The following is an 8,759-nucleotide window of genomic DNA, read 5'->3' on the forward strand; positions in this document are numbered from 1 at the left end:
TGGGTCTCCTCACTGCACGGTAGCACCAGAGTCAATCGGAGTTAACGGAAAGACAGCAACTATGCCCGTATTTTTTTTGTGCAGCTTACGGTTGCAATAACCGGCGCATTATTGATTCGAGATCACATGGGATTACGTTTCACAAGTAAGATTGAACAATAATTTTGGTTATTTTACGCTATTATTAATAATATCAGGTCAATGTTCAGCAGGAACTGGTACTCTTTCTCATGATCTCTCGCTGTTTTTTCTTCACATTTGAAGGTTTCCCAGTGATACATACAGGCATGATGAGGCAATGGGAAGTTGCTATAAAACGGGAGGGTTTTGTTGTGACACAGTCGTCAAAGCTCATAGAAGAACAAGAGGGGAAACTCTGGTTCGTTTTTGGCAACAGCCACTAGATGGCGCTTCAGTAGCGCGGCCGCCATTTAGAAATGAAAATTCTCACAGCCAATTCATTCTCAATTCATTCATATTAAAATTAATTTAATACCTAATGACATAAAATACCTAATTACGTAAAAATTACATACAAATTGTGTACTAAAGTACTTTTTACTTAAGTAAAAGTAAAAAAGTAGATGTTTAATGTACTTAAATATTAAATATATTAAATATATATTTCAAATTATGAAATGTAGTGGAGTAAAAATTATGATAATATGCTTTGGAATATAAGTTTTCCAAAGAAAAACACTGATAAAATACAGATACTTGAAAATTTACTTTTATGTAGAAAGTAAAATACTTAAGTAGTGTCTGCCTTTGTCAATATATGCCATAGGCTACTTAAAGAACATAATACAAAGTATTTTAGCATGAAAGCAGAATTTTTCGATGTGTGACAGCGTCCTGTATCATAACTTAATCTCTGCCGCTTATAACAACTCAAATCGTGTGAAAATCCGGTAAAAATTAGGGGAGTTATGATTATTCCTCATTAGAAATGCATGCAAGGGAGCGCACTGGAGACCCATCCAAGATGGCGGCCGCGCGATACGTCAGATCCAATAGGCAGCTCAGTCTACTGCTGCCTTCACGTGCTATGGGAAAAAAGAATTTTCCAGTTGTAAACTGGTATTTACCAGTGTGTTGTGTTCAAGTGCTTTTGTTGTCGTACTTTAGGGAAAATACATTCACGTGAGTAAATTGCCTGATCGCTCATTACTAGGACGCTCCTATTGACTGCTAGCTAGCATCTGCTAGCTGGTAGGTAAAACTAGGTATGTTGCTAAAATTTTCAAAATGGTTAAATGCTAAAACGAGTTGTTCAGATAGAAAGAGCTTGAAAAAAGCTTTTAAATGAGACCAAGATCATGTATATGGGTTAAAGAATAACAAAGTACTGGCCATTTGAAACTCGAAAATCATCACTTTATTTGGTCCCGTGTTTTCCATTAAAATTCAAGAAAATGTGTGACCGAATCATGAAAATTAAGACGTTTTTAGCTATAAGTTTTTAAAATTTTAAGATATTGACCTGAATCTTTCAGGATAAGCTGTTTGCCATATCCTCTACATATTCTACTTCTGAAAAGTCAGATATATAAAAAAACAAACCACTAATTACACCAAATAACACTCTTTATTCAGTCTATATATACAGACATCTACTGAATGGCTGCATGGCTGCTCCCCATTCTTTACCATTCAAGCAGATTTTGGTAGAGGTAAAACCACCTTTGGTAGTCGTTCAAATTTATTAAAATTTCGTCCACTTGTAGTTTAGCAATTAAACTAAATGTCTTTACAATTTCAAGAATGTCTTTACTCAACTTCAGTAAAAACAGCGATGATTTTACAAACAACAGACTTTGGCGAGCTCGCACGGCCAGCAGTGAAACATAAAAGGTGGTGACTGAAAACGAGAAGGTACCTATGCTTCTTCCGGTGATGTTAAGAATTAAAACTCAGAAATTTCACCATCAACAAACCAACAGAAGCAGTATTTTCCACAACACCGCGCGCCGCCTATGGAAATCTTGGGTTTCGTTGAGCGGAACCAAAAAATCAGCCGCTACAGCGGAGTTAGCAACATACCTAGTAAAACAAAACAAAAACAGTATTTTTAAAGTGCCCATCTTATGACAGCTTTTCCACAAGTTAAATAGGTGTATGAGTTCCATAAAGCATGTTTCAAAAGTTGTTTGCTCTAAATAGCTTGTAGGAAAAGATTGTTACCCATCTCTAGGAGCCTCTTGTTTCAGGGCAGTTCAGATTGTGCCGTTTTGAGCTAGTCATTACATATTTATGAGCTGCTGCTCCTTTGATCACGCCCCACTACTAATGTCATGTGCGCGTGCATAGTGATATCGTGAGCAGTACAGACCATACTGTGTTATTTTATATATTATTATTATTATTATCGGTCTATGTTGCCAACAGACAAATCAAGCAGAAAAGTATCGCTAATAAGTAACGTTACACTACAGGAGAAGAAACTCATGACACACAATGATTCTAGAGTCAATTGTGATGTAGGAGTTTCAACAATAAACTCGTTTTCCCAGGACAATGCTAACATATTCCCGTTATAAAACATTTTCAAACGCATTATTTTCGCAAATTACAGAAATTAAGACCCGGCGGGGGATGTATACTGCTTGTGGACCACATGCTAATTGCTAGAAGCTAGTGGGAGGTCCGGACCGTAACAGTTAGAGGCTCGGGGGTTAGCCTCGTCAGAAAAGCCGGGGCGGTAAGGCCCGGTCTCGGTTAGTTTGGCAAAACACTTTTAGTTTGGCAAAGCACTATTACTTAGTTCTTGTAGAATTGTAAAATAAACAAACCACGCTAACTATCTAGCCTGCAAAAATATCTATATAGCCTAACTTAAACAATTTTAACATCACTATAAATTTAAAATGTATAATTTACGGGATTAGCATCAATGCATGATCTCTGTTTTGAAATATAGATGCTCTAATGTAGTATTTTGTGACAGAAGATGACAACATGCAAAATATAACGTGACTTCTTACCTTTTTTGTTAATACAACACTCGTGAATCAAATCCAGTCTGTTTCAGATGTGTGAATGATCCATGAAAGTCCAATAAAATACATTCAATGACAATTTTTGTCCACAAATGCGTACAATTCGTGAAATATAGATACATAGTGACCGTCTTTTATAGTCTGTGATAGTCTGTTGTTTACATCACATTTCGGTAACACACTATATATAGGATTACTCCGGCCCAGCCAACATTGAAAGGTGGGGCCCATATGGGCTTCCTATGTGGGCCCTATATGGGTTTGTCCATGGGTTCCACTATGGCCCCACATGAATTTGATATAGAAACTGAGTGGGGCTTATGTGGGTCCCAGGTGGGCAACACACATGGGCCCATATTGGCCCCACTTACTGAAGCCCACATTATTTACCAGGCCCCATTATGGGTTTTTAATGGGTACTAGACTGGTCCCTTATTATGTAATAATTATACTTTTAATGCTTAATTGTAATTTACTTTAATAATATATTTGTTTTAAATTGAAAACCAATTAAAGCAAAATAATTTCAGTTTGGTAAATATCAGTTTTCAGCCTAAATATTCAACAGTTCATTTATCTATAACATCACAAAACATGAAGGAGGTGCAATATGAAAAATGAAATAAAAAACTGTAAAGGTACAATATATCAAAATAGTTTATTGTCAATTTATAACACTTTCGATGCTAAAATAATCATCAACATTTCAAAACTGCTAATGAAGGAAATGACTAACAATTTAACATAACACTTAAATAACAATTGAAAGAAGTCAAACTCTTAAAATACTTGAGACTCCAAAAAAAAAAAAAAATATTGCTCACTGTTCTGGAGATGGTCTTCTGATCATCAATTAATCTTTGCTCAAACATTTTATGAAGAACTTCCAAAGCATTCACAGCCAAACTCATTAAATGTCCTTGCACGTTTGCTTTGATTCATCCATGTGCAGTCCGTGAACTTGCACCGTAGTATTACATTTTCTAAAAACACAACTCAGAATAAATTACATGTGTAGCGGTTGTGAGAGACTCCTGCTGCTCCGGTAGAAACTGTATACTTGCGCCTGAGCGGAAATTCTTGTAGTTTAAATGTTTATCATCTTTATAGCTGTAATTTTAAAAGTTCGCCTATTTAAGCAAAGATTGTTTAAAATATGATATTATATTGTGTGAAAAAAATCACAATTTAAAACATTGGAAGCAGGACTACTTTGTCAAGCGTAATGTGTCGTAGCAGTGAGCAGATTGTAATGAGGTCTCCTTATATGAAACACCTGACTCCACTAATCAGACTCCTTTCAGAATGTTTGAAACATTTCTTTATTTAACACACTAACAAATTTATAATTATCAACCAAAAGTACTAATTTTAAGAGTTTAAATGTATATAAAATGTATTTTAAGCATTAATTTATTTTGCCCACATAGGTCCCATATTATCATCCAACATGGGCATACCTATATGGGACCCACATAGTCAACCCACATGGGACCCATATATATTGCCCATGTTAAGCACACATAAAACCCATGTTGCCCATATGGGACCCATGTGAGGCCCACATATCAATGTTAATTAAATGTAAAAAATAATGCATTTTTTATTTAAAATGTTTTATACTGATCAAATCATATCTGTTATATTATTTGCTCTTTGTTTAAAAGTGACAACCAACCAAAAGTTATTATTTTAAGATTGTAAATGTATAAAGATGTATTTCAAGCATAAACATGTTTTGCCCACATAGGTGCCATGAGGGCCCCACATTATTATCCCACATGGGCAAACATATATGGGGCCCACATAGGAAACCCACATGGGACCCACATAGTCAACCCACATGGGACCCATATATATTGCCCATGTTAAGCCCATGGCCACATGAAACCCATGTTGCCCATATGGGACCCACGTGGGGCCCACATATCAATTAAATTAAAAAAATAATGCATTTTTATTTAAAATGTTTTATACTGATCAAATCATATCTGTTATATTATTTGCTCTTTGTTTAAAAGTGACAATCAACCAAAAGTTGTTATTTTAAAATTGTAAATGTATAAAGATGTATTTCAAGCATAAACATGTTTTGCCCACATAGGTGCCATGAGGGCCCCACATTATTATCCCACATGGGCAAACCTATATGGGGCCCACATAGGAAACCCACATATATTGCCCACGTGAAGCCCATGCCCACATGTAACCCATGCTGCCCAGATGGGGCCCACATATCAATGTTGGCTGGGGGGTTCCAATAACCACGCGTTAAAACTTTGTTTTTAAAAGTAGGCCGGAGTATAATCCATAATATCCAGAGCCATATCCATGGCTCTGATAATATCCAAATTGCTGTTATTTCCGTGAGACATGATGACAGCACAGTGTATCAAGTGACTGCTCTCTCTGTGCTCTCTCTAGCTCTCTGGTGGGTGTAGACCTGCGAGTGGGGTGGTGGGCGGTAAAATTAAAACTGAATGTGACGAAGCGGTTTGTTATGTCACAACGGAGCTGAGTTTGAACTCGCGCAATCTGAGAATCAAGGCAGAGGACATTCAGAAACCTGTATCTCATTAAAAACAGCATGGATGGATTTTTTTCCAAGTTTGTATGCGTGTGGGAGCATCAGAGACACAAATGAACACCCCAAAACCCAGAAAAAGTGTGTTTTTCATAATATAGGCACTATAAAACTGACACTGAGTGTTAACGCATTGTATTACAATTGTCAATGACACAACATTGTATAGGCTACAAAAACTATGTGCTAACAGTAGCAAATAACATTTAGTAGTGTACAATGTTTATCATTCACTGCTCTTCTGTTGCTCTCCACCATTTTCAAAGGTCAAAGGTTATCTTATCTCGGCAACTCGTGCATCAAAATATTCTAAGAGTTGCCCAGTAGAAAATACCACATGAGGGGGTGTTCATGTGCATTTTCCACGTCGGCTTTTGGTATTTACCATAATTACCATGGCACGTGAAGGCAGCATACGAGGTGTCTACCGCTGCGTCCGAAAACTCAAGGCAGTGACTCGTTGTCTCGCTGCCTCATGAGGAAATGACTTCGGAGGCATGAAGGCAGCTCAGAGAAAGACTTTCGGACACACTTCCAAGGCAGCGTGTTTGAAATATAAACAGAGAGCGCCTTTGTGATAACTAATCATATATTTGAAAACTACAATACTAATTTCTCGCTAGAAATGCAATTAAAAGGTGTAAAAAGTGAACATCTACCTTTATTTACACTAAATTGGTGGTCCAGTCGCGTCCTTGGCCGCCATTTTATTTTTTCGAACTCGACCGGCCTCGACCAATCACATTCTTATTGTACGCCCACGCATAGGTATCTCAGGAGACAGTAAGGAAACAAAACATTGAATTTGGACATGCCTTGATGCCTTCCTGCCTTGGAAAGGTGCCTCAGAAGGCAGCAATTTAGAGTTTTCGGAGGCAGCCTACGTATATAATGTCTATGAGTGTATATAGCCGTTTCTCAATACCAAGTACGCCAAACTCGGACTTGTGTCCTTCGAACTTGCAAGTTCAGACCGGAAGAACGAACTCCTGATGCGAAATGCATTCTGGGAAACTTCGCTGTCATAAGTCCACACAAGTCTCCTCTGATGCATCCTCGATAAAATGGGCGGATCAAGAACACATCCGGGGAGTTTATGTGAACTTGGGCTTGATGCGAACTTTGAATTGGAACAGTACTTGGGCCGCGACTGATGACGTTTCACAAGTCCACAAGAACGCAAGTACAGACAAGAACGCATATTGAGAAACGGTGTATATCTAGTACTCAACCAGGAAGTAACTCTTCAGACGGCAGTTTCATCGGACGCACGTAATACACGTCTGGATCCGAACCTTAATTCCGGTTTCGTTTTTTTCAATGGTCTGACTAGTTGCTAAACTGATCTCTTGAACAAATGCCTCGTCGAAAATAACAAGTGTTTTGGTTTCCTAGGTAATCTATGTGCTGTTTTTTTTTTTGCTTGTTATATAAATAAACTACGTTTAAAGTACTTTGTTGTCATTTACTCTTAGCAGAGTTTACCGGAAGTTACGTGCGGATCCCGACAGCCACTTGTTTATGTTGTTACTGCTGAAACGGTCTATTGCAGTAGACGGTTCAGGCTAGAGGAGATAAAGCTTCAGACAAATCTCGCGTGTTGTTCTGTTTAGGATGAAAACAGCACTCATCTGGCGAGATTTCACGAGATTTTGGTCTTTTCATTAAAGGACAAGTTCGGTGTTTTGCACTTGGAGTCCTGTTTTCGGATTGTTTGTGGTGAGGTGGAACGGTTTTGACTGGAATTTCGACGTGTGCGACTGCCCCGAGGGTTTTGGGGTGTTTGCGTTTCGCCTCCCACCTCTGCGGTGGGTTTGGTGGTGCACTGGAACAATCCTTTCTAAAATGCATTAAACTTTCATTTACAAAGACGTGAAACTCAGCGAGTGGTCAGGGGTGTTCACCGATATGCTCACACAAAAATCGCTGCAAAAGATGCTTTCCAACAGCTGTTTTAGCATTCGTTGTTAACTTGTGGACCTATTTTTCCAAACGCCTCACACCCGTATATTCTTCCGCTTAGAGCTTGAATAATAGACACTCCAGCCCAGGTGGTGGCGCTAATCCGCCATTGCCAATTGCAAGAATAGAAACAAAGTTCCCGGCGCGGAGTAATACCGTACCTCACAGCACATCTAATACAAGTCAATGGAGTTGGACAAAAACTACGATAAAACCTGTTGGAGTGCGTATTTTGCGGCGATTTTTGTGTGGGCATATCGGTGAACACCCCTGGCCGCTCGGTGGGTTTCACGTCTTTGTAAACGAAAGTTTAATGCATTTTAGGAAGGATTGTTTCAGTGCACCATTAAACCCATTGTAGAGGTGCACAACAACCCAGTCTCACCCCATGGCGTCAATATTTGACGACACTTGACCATGCGTCGATATGTTGGCGCGGGGGGTGTACCTTTCGCGTCATTTTTTGACGAGCTGGGGACTTCAATACTATTGAGTCCGTTGCATTCTCTTTCCTATTTTCTTACCATTTTCTACCATTTTCGCGTCGGTTTAGGGTTAGATTTACATAATGACATCCCTACCCAAACCTTTCCCTAACCCCAATGCCAGGCGACAACTGTTTAATTTCGCGTACCCAATAGTATTGAAGTCCCCAGCTCGTCAAAAAACGACGCGAAAGGTACACCCCCCGCGCCAACATACTGACGCATGGTCAAGTGTCGTCAAATATTGACGCCACGGGTGTGAGACCGTGTTATGCACAAACACCCAAAAATTCTCGGGGCAGCCGCATGTCGAAATTTCAGTCAAAACTTCTATTTCATCATAAACAATCTGAAAAGAGGATTTTAAGTGTAAAATACTGAACTTGTCCTTTAAAAATATACTTGCGGTAAACTTTTAGTCGAGAGTAAAAATTGGATTCCTGACAATCCATTGAAATGGGTATAAACGGAGGTCGGAGCCAGCTGCAAATGGGTGGGTTAGCCGCAAGTGGGCTGTACAAACTTCCAGAGGATTCACCGCCATCCCATTTGAAGTGTAAACTCCTCCTACTTAAACATTTCTGAAATCCCTCCTACTTGCGGCATAAGCTCCTCCCACCTGCAGTCTCCGGGCTGCAGCGATACATACTTGGGATCCATTGGTAGTTACCTAACTTGAGGTCATCTGTCTACAGACAGCTCGTAAAATCTTGATAAAAGCGTGCAAAC

Source organism: Misgurnus anguillicaudatus, chromosome 10, assembly GCF_027580225.2.
Source record: "Misgurnus anguillicaudatus chromosome 10, ASM2758022v2, whole genome shotgun sequence".
In the NCBI taxonomy this organism is placed as follows: Eukaryota; Metazoa; Chordata; class Actinopteri; order Cypriniformes; family Cobitidae; genus Misgurnus; species Misgurnus anguillicaudatus.